Source organism: Styela clava, chromosome 6 (genome assembly GCF_964204865.1).
Source record: "Styela clava chromosome 6, kaStyClav1.hap1.2, whole genome shotgun sequence".
In the NCBI taxonomy this organism is placed as follows: domain Eukaryota; kingdom Metazoa; phylum Chordata; class Ascidiacea; order Stolidobranchia; family Styelidae; genus Styela; species Styela clava.
This window is the reverse complement of record NC_135255.1, coordinates 6,652,911-6,673,954: the sequence shown is the minus strand read 5'-3', so window position 1 is coordinate 6,673,954 and position 21,044 is coordinate 6,652,911. Positions and strand designations below refer to the sequence as shown.

General features: G+C 35.6%; 1 pseudogene across 1 annotated transcript; it reads left to right on the top strand.

Moving 5' to 3' along the window:
* Nucleotides 1-8,852: 8,852 nt before the first annotated feature.
* Nucleotides 8,853-20,731, top strand: LOC120331164 (uncharacterized; annotated as a pseudogene). Its single transcript, XR_013476654.1, has 14 exons — nt 8,853-9,264; nt 9,669-9,866; nt 10,419-10,505; nt 10,582-10,684; nt 12,012-12,136; nt 13,083-13,177; nt 13,613-14,242; nt 14,735-14,811; nt 15,567-15,758; nt 16,425-16,554; nt 16,974-17,092; nt 18,083-18,270; nt 18,969-19,085; nt 19,177-20,731. The product of XR_013476654.1 is annotated as an uncharacterized LOC120331164 (transcript).
* The last annotated feature ends 313 nt before the right edge of the window (nt 20,732-21,044 follow it).

Below are 21,044 nucleotides of genomic sequence, written 5' to 3'. Positions count from 1 at the left end.
AACCCTATTATTTTTAAAAATGAATAGAATAAATAAAAAGAAATATTAACAATAGCATATGAATGTGATATATATTATAACTACATCCACTGATGATATTCCTGTTGCATGCATATAGTATTGTACTGGAAAGACGTATTATCATAGAAGTGAAAATGGGATATGCAGTTTTATAAGAATTAATGAATATATTAAAACAATAAAAATTGATATATACAGTTATATATATACTTATAACAGTATCTACCAAATTTATTTTACTTAGGCTAAACCCCGAAAAAAAAAACAGAGGGCAACATTCGTGTCATTTTCTTGTGGGATCCGCCCTCCCTTTTTTCATGCGCGCTTAATCCTTGTCCTCTGATAAATTATGAAATTAATTAGCAATTTTAACGAAACAAATCTGTACAATTGTTTAGGAAACTGCAATTAGTCTGAACATGAATTATCTATCCTAAGACGTTAACTTTTGTTCTGCACAAGTTATATTCACACGACTTCAATGACAATTGCGATTTAATCTGTAGCCTATGCCTATATATTACTATTATATGACAGCACTATCATCTGCACACAAAATTCTGTTATAAACAACACTGCGGCGCTACTTTCCTATTTGGGCTTGAACTTAATAAGGATCTACGTTTCACTTGTGATGGATGGTGGTATGAAATGTTAGACCAACGGAAAGTTTAATATTTAGGTATCAGCTGTCATAAACTGTTGTCTACCCGCTGTTAAATTATGTAATATTCCACTCAAGTACCCTTGCCTAATAGATCACTTAACTTCAAGTATGCGAATTACCGAAAAACGCGATGTCGAGTTGGATCTTGCTGACGGAAATATTCGTAATCTAAATTATTGAAATACATATTATTTTAAATTACCTACGCCATCTGGCTTCAATTAATATCATTACTTCAATAGTCCTACAGAAACCTAAAGAATAATTAGTTTATTTGCCTGTATAGCTAGATTGCTCAGATCAAACACAGACATTCAAATATAAAAAACTTCGACTACCTTATTAACACGAGCTAGGAAGAGACTAAAATTCACGATAAAATTACTTTTAGTTATCTACGACGAGCTGACTAAAGTTTGTTCTATGACGTCATTTGCTATTTGGCCAGCGTTCAACAACTACATTTTCTCCACATGAAACCGTAGACCGAATCGAGAACTACTTTTACTGTGACGGTCCTTAAATTCCATGTAACAAATAAGTCGCAAGCAATAATAAGCAGGGGTAAAGGTAAAGTTTACACAGTTCGGACTAATTTTATATAGGGCAAGGTGTGTTTCGTGATTTTGGTTTGTTTGTTCCGGACATCTACATCCCAATATCGGTTCTCCTTTTCACACATGTACCAAATCTTGCGCTCTGGTCGACATCGATGTTTTTTTTTTATTATTACTCGAAGGACCGCCCGTTTTGCTCAACAAAATCGAAAGCCATTGTGCGATCATTGGTCGAGGAAAATTCTAGGTATAATTTGCAACCAAAATATCCGAATTTAGTTCATTATGATTCTTCTTCTTCGTGTAGGCGTTGATCTTCCTTGTCGCCACTGCAAAATAAAAAGTGTATAATATCTTCGCTACTGTCTTTCTCTGTCGATCACAATTCCGGCCGTCGTCGGGTGCGGACGTGTCTGCTTGAAAAGACTGGAGTATGCTATACGCGCTGTATGTTTCGGTATTTGTATCGCGTAATATCAACATGAGCAAAGCCCATCCACCGAAATTAAAGAAGTTTATGGATAAAAGATTAGATTTAAAGTTAAATGGTGGACGATCTGTTACGGATATATTGCGAGGTTTCGATCCTTTTATGAATCTAGTTGTGGATGATGGAACAGAGCGCAGAAAAGATGGGTCCACTGCACCTGTTGGAATGGTGGTCGTTCGTGGAAATTCGGTATTACTGTTGGAAGCATTGGAACGGATACAATGATTTTAAATTGAACTAATCGAAAGAACCCGATACCACAATCCATGATTTGTGCATAGACTGCTATGGAACATTCAATCTATTTACCGAGCTTGTTTTTTAGTAATAATTTTTTTGTCACTGTGCTATTTTTGAAAAGAAATTGAACTAGGCCTACAGCATCACCATTTTACGTCAGCGAGTGTTTTTTACTCTATAGTTTTGTAGGAAAAACACTGTTGTTATACACATACACGTCTCACATTTTAAATTTAATTTTAAAAGTATTGCCCGATTTTATATCGTGTTTTTGTTTTATTGTGTTTTGACTGTTTTTGGTGGACGGGCACGTACTTGTTTGATATCAGAGTGACCAAATAAAATTGATTGATTGATTGATTAGTATTTTGCTATCATATGTATGTTATTTTTGCGGTAAATAAAACTTCTGGAATTTAGTCAGTGCGTAAAAATGCATGCATATTGTGTTCAGATATTCGCAATAGCTTTGTGCAATCCATGCGTTTGATTCAGCGAGCGAAAATTCTACCGTAAATCAGAACTGGTATATTTTGCGGCCCGCAATGAGTTTCCTCATGTGAAAGGGGCTCGCGGCACTGAAAAGGTTGGACATGCCTGTTCTACAGTCTACACCAGACATGGGCAAAGTACGACTCGCGGGCCAAATCCGGCCCGGTAGGTAATTGTATTAGGTAAAAATAGCTCAAGATATTTGTTGAGAGTACGGTTAAATTTAGTTTTGGCACGATTTTTATTGTTTTCCACTGTTGCTTTTGTAACACTGTGAACATTGTTCATAAAATATAACTCTTTACGTCATACCTACATGGCCCGCCCGTCTAGGTGGGCAAAATTTTTGGCTCTTGATACAAAAACCGTGCCCACCCCTGGTCTGCAGTCTACACCAGGGGTCGACAAACTTTTGTCGTTCGCGGGCCAAAATAAAAGGTTGCAAGTCATTAGCGGTCCGCACATATTTTTAGAGAGTTAAAAACCGAGGGAATGACCAATGAATCACATTTTTTCACACAGATTTCAGTTAAATTTCAAGCAACGCGCGAAGATTGATCATTTAAAATATTTTCTGCGCCATGCAACCATTTGTACTCAGCATCAACTTTTTCACGTTCTGTTGCCATTTGTCTAATTATAATCAATTTATAGGCTCATTGAACGAGTGATTGTGAATTATATACTTGTTAGGTTATAATATAATTTGGTGTCCCAAAACAAATTCTGTTACGTAAAAAATATAGTCGTCAATACAGTTGACATTGGTCGGTTACGTTTCCTCCACCATCAAGTCCATGCATCTGAAAACGAATAACTGGCTAACTTATCCCATACCTGAAATAGACTGATAACCGGACGAAAGGCCGTGGTTTGCCATACGATTAAGTTGTCTCATCAACTTTCCCCTCCCCCGGGATAAATATGTAAATTACATCCTATACAGGTAGCTTGCTGGTAAGTAACTATTCCACTACCACCTTGTGTCGATTTCGCGTTCGCGTGAGTGCTCAGGCACTCACTCAAGTCGTGGAGACTGTGGTATCGACAGCCTACTCTAAAAAATTGAGTACCCATATAACTTCGTTTTGGCTTTCTTTTCTATACATTCAAGCATTGCTCTTTTTGCTTACAATTACATAAGTAATCTTTTTGAATCAGCGAGGTGTCAAGAGTGACGTAACAAAAGAATATATATATATATCGTAGTTTTCTCGTTTTTCTTCGAAATTTAGGTATAATTTGTATAAACGCAATAACATAGTTTGATTGCAGTATAAATAATAGTAGTATAAATTAATCGCGAAAAAACTGCGATTGAGAAAGCTAAAAATAGCCTACTTTTAAGTAACAGGTGGCTATTTATTGGACACTTTTAGTGGCCATAACGATCGTTTCAATATTATGTTGTTGTTGTTGTTGTTCTTGTTCTTTGACACGTTTTTAAAAAATCGCTTTTCTCTTCGAATACTGGACCAATTGCTTTGAAATTTTCAGTGGTTACAGATTAATTTCTTCGCTAGAAGGCTATTACTTTTATTTATTTCAAAATTTTGCTTGAATTCTATGAAATTTGATATTTCGTCTAAAATTTTGCTGTATTATTTTTTATCCATGGGAACACGGATTTTAGTCAGTGTCATGACGTTTTGATTCTGCAAAATTCTTGCTACTGGAAATTCAGAACTTTTTTGAGGGTACCGGTAGCGTCAAAGGTACCGGTAAAGACTGATTCGCTCTGGTCTAACGTGTCAATATATTTGTGCGTAGCTCTCTTGTTTCTAATCAACATGATTGTTATGATTAGGGTGGGACCCCGGGAAATCATGATCCCGAAATCCTGGGATTCAGACTGTTTTTTTTTTCAATCCCGATCCCGCAGTTATTTCTTGAACATCGCGGGATTTTAAGGCTTTGTTATCCACATATGGATATTCTCACAAATGGGAGGTCTTACCCTGGGATTCAAATTTTTTGTCAGCGGCGGTTCCTTCACAAAAGTTATATTTTTCAGCCTGTTATGTTACAAACAGAACATAGACAGTAACCAGTAATGCTAACCGGTTCGCTGATCTCATAAAATTCCGTGAGACGGTTCTATAGGACCGGTGCGAACCGGCTGAATCCCACCACTGGTTATACTATTTTATTTAATACTTGTTTTGAAATAAAAGCTATCCACCCTTACAGTTTGAGTCAGTCAGACAAAGTGGAATTGTTATGCGAAATTTTTCTCAAATTTTACCAAGGAATTATTATTTGACTAGTAGAATTGCCTTTATTGTCGTTTTATTTAATCATAATTTGAACTCAAAATAGCATTCAGGATTCACGTAATGACTTTGCAGGGTTTTTATTCACCATTCAATACGAAAATAAAACAGCAACAATAGAAAAGGAAAATCGAGAAGGTCAACTATCGTCTTCATAAATATCCGCATTCCGGCGTCAGAAATTATAATATTTTTAGCTTGAAATTGGGACAGTTAATTTACAAACGTTGACAAGAAAGATCGAAGCCGACCCAAAAGATAAAAATCGGAATAAAATCCCGAATTCAACCCGATATTCGACAATTCGGTAAAATTTTTCGATTCGATGAAAATATACTATTTTGCCCATCACGCCAGTAATCTGGCGAAACACGTGGTAGTTCAAACACTGATGTAATAAAATTTAATAAAACCTTCATAAATTTAGTAAATTGTACTACTTCACGAAAGCGTGGTGGAATTGACGATTATTTCATATCTCGAACACAAAAACGGTTATCTTTTTCGGGTGATTCTATAATTTTTTTCGTCATTCGCTCGAAAACTTCAGCCAACAGGTGTCGCTGACCCGATGACTGTCACAGTCTTCGCGACCCCTTATCGATAACTATGAGATCTTACTTGTATATATTAATTTCCTATGTGTATAATAACATTTTTTATGATTGCCATTATATACTTTTGACAGTTTTTCTTGCTTTAATTTTTGTGGTGATCCTTGAATGATGGAAATAAAATATCTGAATCTGATAGTTTCTGCGGTCTGAAACTGCGGTGTTTCGACATAATAAATGCTATGATCTTTGCCATCAAATTATGCTCGGCCCTTGCACAAAATTCATAACGTGAAAAGATAGCGGTGAAAATTGTTTATAACAATTTTAAACCTATTCAGTGTTTTTAGCGATAATAATTAATTGTTGTAATGAAATACAGTTTGTTTGCCTTTTTTATTTCTCTCGCCAACCGCCGACTATAACACTATTGAATGATTTTGGTAATGGGAGGAACATATTGAATTGTAACAAAAATGAATTAGGTTGTGAAAAAGTGATAATACTAAGGGCATGGCGTGGAAAGGGGAAGGGCGAGCAAAATCGAAGCGCGTGATCGGCGGTGCGTTTGAAGACAACGTATTACCCGTGCGGCCGAGCAACTTTTACAATAATGTGAAGTGCTCCGAAGACGCACTCGTTCACATTGATGTAAGAAAACAGTTGTAATATTGGTTATTATGAACAATTCGTTCGCGTTCGACTATTGCATTTTTTACGAGTAGTTTTGTTCGTGTTTTGTGATAGGTGTGCCGTGAATATTTAAAGAGCTAAATGGTGTGCCGCTAAATAATAAAAAAAGGTTGGGAACCACTGCCCTAGATGCTCTAATATTTTGGCGTCAATATAACATGAAATAAATACGTGATTTTGTTCTCATGCAAGTTGTTTCAATCTTTTATTTAATCCCGAAAAATCTCGGGATTATACGGCTCAATCCAGGGATATCCAGATACCAGGATTTCAAAAACTGGCTCAGAAATTCCAACCCTAGTTATGATTATGTAGACCAGTTTGTAACCGCCAATCCGTCAAATCCGTATGAACATTCGTAATGGTAAAGCAGCATATAAAAAATTATTCTGGGATCATGAGTCGACAAAACTTTTTTTCTTTTCAGAGAGATTGACACATTCATGTTAAATACCGACGTTTCCTCGATCTCATATCTCTGTCCAATGTGAAAACCGAGCCAAAGCGTTTGATGCGATTCATCGATATTCATACAACATGAAGTTAACTTCGATAAAGTTCTTAAGTCAGATCCAATCTAAAATTTTTAATTCATTTTAAATATGTGCCCTTCGATAATGTAATTTTATTTAACCATTATGGCGCCGAGGAAAAGGTAAACAAAATGACCTGCGTTTTTGGGCGTGAGGGGTTAAAGTTATGACGCATGCGCAATAAACGGATTTCGTAACTCTTGTTAGAAATGGGAACTGGCTCGACTGATTGTTTCTGTTTTAGTTGCGGGGACTTCATGATTTATGCCGATACCGGTACAGTTTGAGGTATTCCCGCGGACTTATGACTGGGGAATAAATTTAGTATCATTAGTTCTGCTTTTCTTTTCCTGTTCTGTATTTATATCTCACCGTTTCAAATTCAATGTAGGCTACAGGTACGGTACGGTAGCCTACCGGTATCAGTACAATACCGGTACCGTTGGACGGCGGACGTTGATACCGGTACCGTAAGGCGTACGGTGACAGGACATGGCAACGTTATGGCGCAAATGCAGTAATGTGTTGCAACGTTCATGCGTTAGGACTGTCAGACTGTACTGTGAAACTAGGAAATTTGGAATTTCATAAATTGAACAGTACCGTACTGTCTGAGTGTGAAGTAATTTTGAAAAGTGGCGAAGTCTACTTTATTTTTCGGCTGAAAAAATTACATTTTTGCAAAAAATCAACTTAATTCGTGATTTCTACCGAAGATTACTTTGTCAAAATACTGACATTCGATAGATGTCGTTATCAATATAAATAAAAAAATTGGACTGACAACAATTTGCCATCATTAACATAATTCGATTTCTTATCTCATTGCCAAATGCAGAAATGGCGCCGTGCGTAGCTGCTGAACTATTACAGGAATATATTTTTTCTTAAATTTTTTGTCACAATAATAATGAGAATGCCAGTCTGGATTTCACGATCAGTTATCGGGCGTACATTTACAGATAGGGTGATGAGCCAGTCTGTGGACGATTCCATTCAAACCACTATAAAATAAAAACCAATATTTCTAACCCGTTAATTTTTTCACCGTAGGTGTATTGGCATTTATTCTACACGCTAAACCTCGAATTAACTTTCTACGACCAGGGGTTAAAGCTATACAAACCACTAAAGTACGACACTCGGAAGATGTATTTGCGACCGAACGACCAGTGTGTAATCACGGATTTCAAGCCATGCGTGAAAAAACTGGGCTTCTAATTGCGTTTTTGACCGTCATATATTTTAAGAACACTGTCATTTCGAACAAAACTCGTCAAATTATATACAAGGCACCGCATCACAGCAATCAAACAGACAAAAACACGGTGGTCGCAAATTGGTCGACAAAGATATTATCGACATATTGGAAATGCGCACCCCCCTATTCCCCCTCCTTTAAATGTAGAAAGGCGAAAATTTAAAGATGTTTAAAAGAAACACAACCCTATTTCTTGCCAAGTTTCATCTTTTTATCTCTTATATTTGTATGGATTTTCAAGTTTTTTTAATGGGACAATAGGTAGTTGGCGACTTGAGAAAATGGTCCGTTTTTTTTCTTCGGTCGGGTTTTCGGCCGTAACTTTTCCGTTTGTGGCGCATTTTAGTGTAATTTCGCAGAGCTATGAGGGACTAGTGGACGATACCGCGTGAAAAAATATCGTCGCGGTTCGTTAATTTTTTCGGCATTGATTAAATCGATGAAGTTGATGGCCGCAAATAGGCCGTGGCCGCAAAGTGGGTAAGCTACTTTACCTCGATCCCGGCAGGCTAATCCAGAAATTCTGTCGTGCAATCAGTGACCATGGCACGCCAAACGTCTGCATGCAAACCTACCGACCCCGCATGAAAACCTAGATTCTTAGCGTGCAACTGACGGAAAAACTCGAATAAACAAGTAAAAAAATATTTGAACGAAAATCCCACTGGGGCTTTGTCGTACAGTCTCTAGATTTTTGTAAGTATTCGAGTTTGGATGACAGCGACATTGTTATAAATAAATAATAGTTTTCAACTTGCATCATTTGATCTGGATATCTGTCGTTGTTTTTATTATGAGATGTTATAGTGGGCTATACATGAGCGGTACCTATGGATGTTTTTTCAAGCATCGAATCTTGGATTTTCAACTACTGGTATATATGGTTTGTACAAAGATTTATAGAGATAAAAAATACACAACGAAAGCATCAATTGATAAAAAAAGGGATGATTAAGGACTCGCTGAAATGACGCGTTGACTCGAAATCGCTCGGGATTCGAATCTGCAAATTCACTTAGAGTAATGTCGAGACTATCACAGGGCATAGCTTCTTCAATTTATGTCAATTCAGCAATTAGCAATGATACAATTCGGTTGCTCGCTGATTGTACCACTAGTTAAAACTAGTTTATGTTGTGCTTCGATATTGATACATGTTTTTTTATTTTTTCAAGCAAGCAATTCCTCTGTATTCTAGCATATTGTGCATTTACAGTAACTTATACCGTAATATTATATTTGATTTCACATTATCCTGTTATTTCTTCTCCACTGGAAATAAAAAAAAACAAAATTCAAGATGCCCATACAACTTCAAGATATTCATGACCAAGACGATTCTGTGGATTGTCCGCTATGTATGGAAACATTAGAAGTTGATGACATCAATTTTTTTCCATGTCAGTGCGGTTATCAGATATGCAGATTCTGTTGGCATCGTATAAGAACAGATGAGAATGGACTGTGTCCTGCGTGCAGAAAGGTATACCATGCGACTTAAAGTATAAATTCATGACTTATTTACATCATGAGATTAAATAATAACCGCAGAAGGCCTTGGCAGTTGACGCATTGTGGTTCACTTAATTGCTAATCTGTTACAGCTTATTGTACCATCAAGCCGACACGTCTGAAACAAATAACATGGTAACTATTCAATATCCGACTTGAACTAGTTTTTGGTCGAGAGGTTGCGGTGTTTGCCACCTTATTGGCTTTCCTCTCGATTGGCAAATGTGAAAGGCCTATCCTAAATGATTTTCTCATCTTTTTATTAATTTGTCATTATTTATTGGATTGGATTTATAAAAAGTGTTGAAATAAGGTGTTTTACTATTCAACGCAACTGTTTTAATAGATTTTATTATATTGCCCTTGTTCTTTTAGTCATATCCTGAAAATCCTGCAGAATTTAAGCCTCTTAGTGATGCGGAACTTCAAAAAATCAGATTGGATAAGAAACAGAAGGAAGCTGCACGGAGACAAAAAATTACTGACAGTCGCAAACATTTGGCAAATGTTCGGGTTCTGCAGAAAAACCTTGTCTTCGTTGTAGGTCTCTCACAGCGACTTGCTGAAGTTGAAGTAAGTGTTCTATGTTGAAATTTATGGACATAGCGGTACTTCTGTATTTTGTGTACCAGGTTAGGGTTAGAGCATAATATTCCGATTTTCCTTATTTTAGTACTATTACGAGTTCGGGGACCTCCATATTGGTACACATACTTCTCAATCGCCAACATATCTTATAAAATGTAGATCATGTCAAGCATAGGGAGAAAGGGTATTTTGCTCAAAAAAATTCTATATTTTGGTAATCATGGACGTCTTACAATGACTTGTGATAATTGTTGATTCATCTGTTCCCTTTGTTAGATCCCTGGATATATACAGATTGTATTCATGGTCTGTCACTATTCTGTGTTAAACTTGTATGCAAATATGGCAGATGGTGCCTATTTCCTAAATAGTTTTGGACATCCTGTTTCATTTACCGCTGTGCTTTCGGGCTTGTGTATTCCTGTTTGATTTTTTTATTGAATGTGTTATAGAATTTTTCATTTGGTGATTGATAATATTGAATTATCTTTAAAATTTTTAGTCTTGTTTGCTTATATCCCTTTTTTTATTTTACAGGTTTTGAAACGTCAGGAATATTTTGGGAAATATGGAAAAATTCTTAAAGTAGTTTTGAACTCAAATACATCGTATGCGGGAACGCAGGTTTGATGGATGATCAACTTTTTGTATTCTCTTGTTTAACCTTGACGCTAAACCGTCAAATTCACTTTTTTCATAGGCACCAAGCTGCAGTGCCTACGTTACTTATTCTAAAGTTGAAGAGTCCCTCAGAGCTATTCAGTCGGTTAATAATGTTCATATTGACGGGAGGACATTGAAAGGTAGGATTTAGACTTAAACTGTATTAGCGTCGCAGATTACATATCTCAGGATCAAATTGCATGACCCCCCACCCCACCCAAAGTTTATTAATAAATTACGTAGGCAATGCTGAACCGTAAAAATTCCAGTCCTTCCAAATACTATTATTAGCTTTAGCTCCTACGTGTCGTTAGATATTAGTGTGGCCGCTTGTAATCGATCTTGTTTGGAGTAAAATACGTGAATAAGTATCGTATGAATAGTATATTTCTTGTTTTTGGTCAATCAACATATGGTTATTGTTGAATACCCACCATGCTTTATTAATGAAATGATTTAAACGAATTTTATGTATTGTTCTATTGTGCATCAAATTAAAAAAAGTTATCTATATTTATCAAATGATTTAGTCATGATACAATATAAATAACAGTTACGAACCCAGTAATGGTTTTAATATCACAGATTTTGTCTGTGAACTACTTGATTTTTTTTATTTGTTCGCATCTGGTAGCTGAGCAATTGTACCTTAGAAAATATATATCTGCAATAATCCTTATTTTGTTGAAAATAGTATCATTGTTATTATTGGCATCCAAGTATTACAAGACAATTGCTTCTATGAGACATGTTACTGAAAGTACTGTCATGCGTAATTTCCTTTGAAATATAATTGATCAGCTATCAGGAAATTCCCATTCAACCTTGTTACAAATTTTGTACATCAAAAATTCAGTAGGAGAAATCAGTTCTCAATTCAAGTTAAACGATAAGGATTCGACAATCTAGTTTTGATAAATATAGAATATCCATTATAAGAAAAAATATTCCACTATATACGAGTATTCAACATAGTGTCTTATTTGATTTTGGCTATCCAATTTATGAAAATTATCTATGACCATTTATGCTAGAAAAAATTATGTTGATAAATTAAAATATGAACAAATTCTATTTACAAAATGGGTGTGTGATATCCAAATTTGGGGCCTTTCAATTGGTTATTTATTAGGTTTGTTGAATTCTATATCGACTACCACTGTTTGCAATATAAGGATTGGACAAATATGAATGACAAATATGGCAAAAATTTCATGATTGTAAATGATATAAAAAGATAATTGGATGAAAGATGTAACACCGTTTGTCATGACTTATCTCTGAACAAAACCCTGTATAATCAGCGACTGATATATAAGAAGCTACGCTCTGAAAGTTTTGGCATGTCCCCTCGCCCCCACTTGCGCTCTAATGGGTTTTGAACCTGGGATTGCAACTTGTTAGAAATTGATTTCACGATTGTTACTGGTCCCGCATAATCATAATCATTCCTAACTTTTATTTTAGCTTCTCTTGGTACGACGAAGTATTGCAGCAACTATTTAAAAAATCAAGTTTGTCAAAAACATGATTGTATGTATTTGCATGAGATAGGAGACGAAGATGCAAGTTTTACTAAAGAAGATATGCAGGTAAAGGATTATTTGGTGACAGTTTTAGTTTAATGGCTCTTTTTATAAAGGTTGAAAAACGGCTATGGTTCGAATAGGATTTAATACACCATTTACATGTTTTTCACTCTGAACAAGATCTATACCAGCGATCGGAAACCTGCGACTTTGGATCAGCATGTGACTCTTTGTTCTCTGAGCTTGGCTCCTGAGAACCGAGATGGCAGACACCGAAACATAGTGCGTGTACCAGGTTAGGGTTAGGCCATAATTTCAGGTACAAATACTACGGGAGTCACTTGGCTAAGCCCCGAACTCGTAATAGAATTAAAATATGGAAAATTGGAATAAATTTATGGCCTAACCTGGTACATATATTGCATTCTGGTGTCCGCCATCTTGTATCACATACTTCGGGTCTCGGGAGTACCGTTTGTTGTTAGAAGCAGTGAGGATTTAATGAAAAGGGAGACATAAAGCCAGAATCATCCTGGTTTGGCATTGCATTCCCAATTTATTGCACAATGAACTTTCAGCATCTTACTGAAAATCACATACGGTAATTTTTTTATGCCACTGTGGCTTCATGTTAGTTTGTAGTCATTGTCACAAACTAATGGTATGAAATTATATTAATGTTTTTCACCGAACTGTGCAGTTCTCCTTTTTTTATTTAGCATATTGGAATATTATTTTGTTGTTGCGCTTGTATTGAGCTGATGGAATTAGGCAGGAAGTAAGGGTAATAGTAATTAGTGACTGGCGTAGTCACAGCCTTATGTTTTACTCCTTATAAAGTGTATTAGTGAGCTGTGCTTTTAAAAGTTAGGAGTTAACACCATATTTTTCCAAACTGTTATGTGAAAACGGAGTTTAGTTGTGCAGTTATAGTATGAGGTAACTTCGAAAGCATATAAATTAGACATTTTTTTCAAATCTATAATCTTTATTTACCGTATATGTTCAGATGTCAAAGCATCAAGAGTATGAGCAAAAATTAATTCAACAAATGATTCAGAAAGAGATATCACAAGCTCAAGAAATGAAAACTAAGGCATCGAGGTTTGTATAAATAATGGTTTTAACATTATAATGATGGAAAAGATCTGTGTAACAGTTAACATGATGTCATTTTCTTGGTCTATTTTTTTATCACAGGTCATACATAAAATATACTTGTAGTCGAAAGTGTCGGATCAATTATAATTTGGCAAATCACTTCATTTATGGCTCATTCTGCATCGGAAAATACAGAATTATTCTTTGATCAATTAGGCTAATGGTTTTTTCATTATATTGTTGATACAGTAGTTAGTATACCCAAATCTATCTTGTTTCGAAATATTTTAATATGTATCCTTCAGAATTCAGTGTGTTATTTTTTTCAAAATTTTAAGTAATTAAGATGCTTTAAATGAAATTTATCTGTAAAGCGAAATTTTCGCATGCAAAGTACTTAAAAATCATGAATTATTGAGTGATGAATTCTCATTCCAGGCAAGATGCAAATTCTGAGAACGGTGGTACTTCAGCTGGAAGTAGCCCTCCTACTGCGACAAACACCATCACCCAGGGTTTATCAGTTGCTCAAGCTGTGAAAAAGAATACTAAGATGGCAACAGAGCGTCCACGGAGACACAGCAGTAGTACCCCAACACCCCCTTCCACTGAAACGGGGGCAGACTCGGACCTACAAATCAAGAACACTGGGAAGGCCCCACGGCTCAGTACTTCTGTCGGAGATCGAGACTCCAAAATTGGGAATAAACCTTCTTCGCGACGCAATGTCGGGAAGAAAAATATAAATGTGCAAAATGGAAATCAAGCTCCGAGGCACAAGAAGCAACAGCAACAACAACAAGGGACTTCTAGTGGAAGTAAAAAAGTGCCATCGAGGGCACATAGTGCCAGTCCTTCCACACAAAACTCACAATCTGCACCATCTGTAGAGCATTCCCCGCCATCATCAATGCCCATATCCACACCCGAATCGGTAGAATCGTCACCGGTGGTTACGCCATTGAGAGAAGTTGCCATGGAATCTAATCAGATTGGAGTAAATAGTACTCAACAGACTACTACTAATGAGATGACGAATAAGATTGCACTGAGATTTTCTGAAGAAAAGTAAGCTTGACTATAGATATGATAGAAATATACTTGTAGATGTTGTTGAAGACTACCACTATCTTATTGGGCTTAAAGTGGATCTATAAACGTTTAGCTACATTCTTGTTATTGCTTATAAAATAGAAATAAATAGAAAAAAAAAATGAATAAATAAAAAAAAAAAAATCAAAAAATAAAAATATTCTTTAAAACTGATTGACCAGACGATTTCAAATTTTTCAGCATTTGAAGGTTAACAAAACTTCCTTTTTTGAAATATTTTCTCTGGTTCTTGGGATTCTATATTGCACCCCAAATTTTGCTGTTCCATTTTAGTTTATGGGAACACTTTTTATGACAAATGGGAAGATGCCGGTTGCTTGAGCAAGCTCTGTGATCGGTTAAGAGTAAAACGTTACCATACTGACTGCGATCTTAGCATTGCTTTTTCGTTTGTTTTACTGAGTTTCTTTATATTGAGCTCCAATTGAAAATATCCTTTTTTTGCAGCTCTCTTTCAATGGGTGAAACACAGTCTCCGACATCTATTACAACAACATTACCAATTGACATCCCACCAGGGTCTGGTAGGTGTAATGACATTGATTTGCTGGGTTCGCCTCTCATAAAATTTTGCCCTTAAATTCAACCCTATTATGCAAATCTCATACCAGAGTAATTTATTTATATCAATGGTTCTAAGGCAAGAGCATGGGTCCAAATCCAATTCTTATCTCCTAATGGTGTTATTAAATGGATGGGTTTTGCATACAGAAATATTCTGCTTTATGTGAAAGCTTGTCAGGTTCTTTATTAGTGACTCCCTGTCCCTGTGTACTGTTGAATATTGCTCAGCACGAGGATGTGAAAACAACGATATTTTAAATTTTCGGTTACTTGGTAACTTTATGAGTTATTAATTCGACTTAACCGATATTATGAAAATTCATTGCAAATGAGAATAAAAAACTAAATCGAGTATAATTGATCAATAGTGGTGATTGACCAAGTTCTTCTTGAGCTTCATGGAGTTATTGCATTGTTCATCTAAGAGCTTTATACAAATCCCCACAATGTGGATTACACAACATAAAAAATTTTGTTACTTTTATGGCTCAGCTGGTACAAGCAGTTGGTTATTTGCACCAATACCAAATACCAGTTATTCAACTAGTGCAACCTGTACAAATTAAGTGATTTTTAAATCTGGTGCCTTTTTAATACTTGGAATCACATATAAATCTTTGTTGTATACTGTAAATCAAGCAGTATTGAAATATATCTATATATACATATTTGAGGCTTGCTATTTTTTGCTTATATTCATATTCCTATTATCCAGATGCACATATGGATAAAAATCGTGACACACCACTCAGCGATACAAGTTCTATTGATAGAAAATCTCCTTTCGTTCGAGAAAATTTATCACAAGACAGTCAATCTTCTGTTAATAATCAGTTGAATTCAGGAGATGCAAATTTGGGAAATCGAAACGTTTTACAACATTCAAGATTCATGATGATGCATAAGGGTAAATATTTTTTTTGTGATATCCAAAAGAAAAATGAAATATTTTGACGTTGGCTGCATCTCCATATTGAAGAAAAACTTGCTGAACTCGAAAAAAAAATTTTTGCGAATACAGGGTGATGAAAAAAACAGAATCTATAAATTTCTTAATCGCTTCTAATTAAAGTGATGTAAATGTATTTGAAACTTGAACTTATGTTTTGTATGATTGTACCTAAAAGCGTCAGTAATCTAGGCGCTTTGCATAAAAGTTAGTTTTCTCTAGAACATGTTTCAGACGTTCAGTTCTTTTTTTAAGTCAACTTGTGCAAGCAATATTTAATTGACTGCTAATCAAGTTACGCCGAGCTGAAATTGCAACATTTTTAGCTTCTCAGAATTTAAAGGTTCTGTAGTAAAAATTACTATCATTCGTGGAATTACATAGTTAGGTTTGAGTTGCAGCATCATGTAATTTGTGAGAGAACTCTTGCTATCATGTTGAAGTTTCAATATCTATGATAATTCAAAATCCTGAAAGTGAGATAAAATTGTAAATTTGGTACCGGTTGCATATTTGTTAACACTTAGGGGCCAGTCTTTTTGTAGCAAAAGGTGTATAAATATGTAGTATAAAATTTAAAAAATAATTAAAACTGTTTTTAAAAAGAAATATTAATTTTTCCAGATCCTGGTAGTAATCATGATCCATTCTCAAGATTAATTTCCAATAATCTCGGCTACTCACCTTTCGGTATGGCTTCAAACAATACTGGACCATCAACGTTACTTCAGGATTTACCTACTCCAGATAAAGGGTAAGATAGATTTGACATGCTTTAATTTTTCAACATCACCATATCAGCGATCAAGCATGTGCCATATATGTAATACAACTCAGTAAGACTGTAAATTAACAATTGCAATTGCCCTGCGCACTGGAAAGCACATCGCATCATATGTTAACTTCCTCACTTTGTCATGTTATTAACCAGTATGCTATGTGTACCAATCAAATGCATTTACAGCACAACAGATGTAAGTTGTTCATTTTATCAAGGCGAGGTCGCAAAGTTGGATACAAATCTGTATCACTTTTGCTCAGCTATTTTGCCTCCAGTCTTATTTCATACATATACATATTACATGCCAACTTTCAGAACTTCCAATATTTATAGATTCTTTTGAAAACAATGCATTGTTCGTTTAGCACAAATGCTTCTTTATCTCAATTCAGGTTACCAGCGGCACAACCAACATCACGCAATATACCACCTCCACCACCAGGGTTAGCTGGAATTCAGCCTGCTAATAATTTGAGGGGTTGGCCATCAAGTAACCCCCACAACCTATCAGGTAAGTGCTAGTTTTATCAGATCTTCGTTTTTGTCTATTGTCTATATACTTGTGACTGTTTCATCACAATGCTTTGAAATTATTGAAAGTGGGAGGAAATGATGACTTTGATAAGCAAGACAAAAATGAGTTTGAAATAAAGAGTGAGTAATGATAATGAGTTTGAAAAACTTCCCTATTTGGCAATATGAGAAATACTTGTGCGGAAGGTCGCCCTGTTAATTAGAAAGAAAATTGGATAATAAGAGGTAGACCAAATAACCAATCGTGATGTTATTCGGCAGTTGCCTATTGCCCTTGATGGGCTCTCACTGAACAACTTTCAGGTCAGCTGTCTGTTTGATTGAGGCTTGCAGAATTGGATTCAAGATTTTTTTCAACCTAAAAATAGCAGCTGACCTTTTTTGCAACAAAATCTCTTGTATCCACTACAGGGTGACCCAAAAAAAAAAACCCATCAATTTATGAAAATGAAGAAATTTTTAATACTTTTCTGATGATGTATGATTGTGCCCAAAAGTTTCAGCAGTTGATGATGTTTCGCACAAAAGTTATGTTCTCTCTAAAACAGGGGTTGGTTGATTACGGTCCATCGAAGTGTTTCATCCGGTCTGCTGAAATTATGACAATAGTTTTTATGGATATAAATTTCCGTTGAAAATATTGATAAAAATAAAGTCATGATGATCCCGATTGTTACATTGTGCTTCTTATTGTTATATGAGCGTCATTACGTCAGCTTAGCTGATGGACTGGTTGTTGTAAATAAGCTCTTTTTTTATTCATAGTTTTTTGTATTGAGTTTAGAGCTTCTAGCCCAGTAACCAAGTCTATCATCGGTACCTGGCCCACTCAAAAAAGAAATTGCCCACTCCTGCTCTAGAATATGTTCCAAATGACCTTGTACTTACTGTTTTATTTGGGTGACCCTGATCATGTCCCATTCCAAATACTTACACATTTTTAGAACTTCTCATTTGTATATTACAGACAGCATGCCTATTAAAAGTACAAATGATTGGGAAGCAATATTTGGATTCAAATCATCTGCAAAAGAAGTTCTTCCATCAGCAGATGACGATCTAGGATTCGATCCATGGGTTGAATGTAGCAAAGGGTTGGCTGATTTGATGGAAAAAGAAAAGACGCAAGAGACTGGAGCTGTTCATATTAACAATGTAAGAAGAAATGTGCAAGAACTTGGATTTGTATTTTTATGATTTAGATTTATAATTTAGATTTTAAATTTTTCAATTAATGATCCACTTTTCAAAAAAAATTATGATTTATGCTCATATTTGGCAAATTGGAAAGAACTGCTGATCGGATTCTTAGAGCAGCAATTTTTCAGAATTACTAATTTTTGCCTATTTTAGCCCAGTAGCAAATGAGGCATTAAACTAATTGAAAAATTATAGGCACTCGACAAATTACTGAATAACACAACATCATACTGAAAATAAGAATCAGTATCAAGAACATTCTTTTAACTTCCTACTACGTGGTTGTGTGTCTATAACCTTGTGCAAACTCCAAAGACGAATGAAATCGAATTGAAAAAATCGGAATGAATCGAAAAATAGAATTGAAATTATGTTCAATATTTAAAATTTTTGATATTCTGAATAATATATCCTAGTTAAAATTCGAAAAATGATCATTTTTAGCAACGAATATTTCACAGTATAAATGAGTATAAATAAGTAAGTATAAATTTTTTAAATTTATATTTGATACATTTTACTAATTACATACTATTTCAGAATGTATTTAGAATAGAAGATCATTCGTTTTTGGCCACCCATGGACTAACCATAAAAAAGTTCATTTTCGTCAATTTAAATCTAATAAACTAAAGTTGTTTTCTTGTTTATAGATTCCATATTCAACCAATACCTTTCCATTTAATTCAAACCCAACGTTTTCCGATATATCTGCAACACAAAGAAGACCAACATCTTTACATAATCCCAACCATTCGGGTGTACATCAGGTAAAATGTTTTTTTTTTTTTCGAATCTCGTTTTTCGATCTAGAAGCATATTTGAAGCTTGATATACATTTTTGTTTTATTCATTTTATAGGCTGGATTTCCTGGCGGGAATGATCTCATTAATGGATTTTCCAATCTTATGATGCATGGAACATCCCAGCATTCTCAACAGCACAAAATGCCTTTCCAATACGATAATTTACAACAACGTCAGTTCGAGCAAAATCGATACAATCAACAACAAAAAGTTTCCAATCCCTTCCAACAAATCGATCCATCAGATAAGAACAATTTTTGGGATCTGCGAACTATCAAAAGCAGGGTTTTATAAACCATGGGGGCCCACCTACTCCGAACAAAGATCAAATGAATAAAAATCCTGCAAATATTACAGATTGGCAAAATGGACTAAGGGCTTTGCTGCCGAGCGTAAATATCAATTTTGCAACTCAAGGACAAATTCAGAGACCTAACTCAAGGCCTGTCGATAATTCCTCTTTAGGTTTATCCAGCTTAGGTATGCCAGCAGAACATAACAAACATATTAATATTCCTCACCCACCAGGGATTTCAAGCTCTGGTATGAATCCCCATCCCCCTTTCAACAAATCTAATATCATGCCCCCACCTGGGGTGGGTTTTCCTGGCAGGTCATCTTCTTTTATGCCATCAAGACAGCAATGGGGTGGCCCTGAATCTTCCATGTCCACACCTGGAATGTCCTCGAACAGACTTGTTAGCCCTGCTAGTTTGCAGTCCTTATTTGCTGGTGGAAACCGCTCTGAATCTAATCCTATGCCTGGTGGTACAATGCCATCCTACCCACCCGATCCTGCCATAATTCAAGGAGGCGTGCCAGGTTACGGACCCACAATGAGGCGTAATAGACTATTTGAAAATCCACAAAACAAATCTTCGCACAATAATAACGAGGATCAGCCACATTGGATGAAATCGCTGCAAGCTTTAACTGAGCCCGACAGTCCAATCCACCCTATCCCACCTTCGAATAACTCTAATATGAACCAACTTTTTTCACAGCGCCCAACAAACAGTGGTATGCCCTCGTGGCCTGGGATGCCTGGCTTATTTTCTAATTCAGGTTTTGTGCCTTCACAGCCACCTCCTGGATTTCAAGTCAGGCCTTCTCTATCAAAACCCACAGAGTTTGGTATGATTCACAGCTTATTGGAAAATCAGTCATAGGGTTGGATTTCTTTTGAACGATATTATCAAATAAAGTAATTTATATATTTGTTGGAATTTCTCTTACCATAATTCAAATAAATGCGGTTTGTTTTTTCGATCCGATCACTGATCTCTGACAAAAATGGTACACATGGTAAAATGGACAACACAATATTTGAAAAATTGTTGCAATTTTAATTTCTTGAAAACGTGATAAAAAAAATGTGGATGATTTCCACTGGTATTCTTGTGGCTTGGTGAATTTTGGTAGTCGTGACAATTTTATCGTAAATATTCAGAACATTGAAGAGCACTTTCTGGTGACTTCTGGTTTCATTTAAGTGTTACTTCTTTTTCTTGGCCAAACTTGATGGTGCTGGCATGATGTTCTTATTTGTCTGTTTTCCGCTTTATTTCAACTCAATGGTCAATAAAGATATGGATTTTTTCGCTTTTTATATGCTATTTTGTTTTGATTTGTGACTGATGTTCTTGGGCTCATGATGTGAAAGACTATTTACTTATTGGCTTGGTAGGTACTTTTTATTAATTAGGTTGCAGTCCGTGATAACTATCAGATATTGTCTAACATCGACTTTTCACAGACCTCCAATTTTATAAATTGCAGCTAGTGCTAGAACTTCAATTGAAGTTTAACCATCTGGTATATTTTGCTATGGTTTATGTGGCAGAAACGTCCCTGGGATTTTCGTTACGTAACCGCTGGTCGGTTACGGCTTCCTCCACCACTAAGTCCATGCTTCCGAAAGC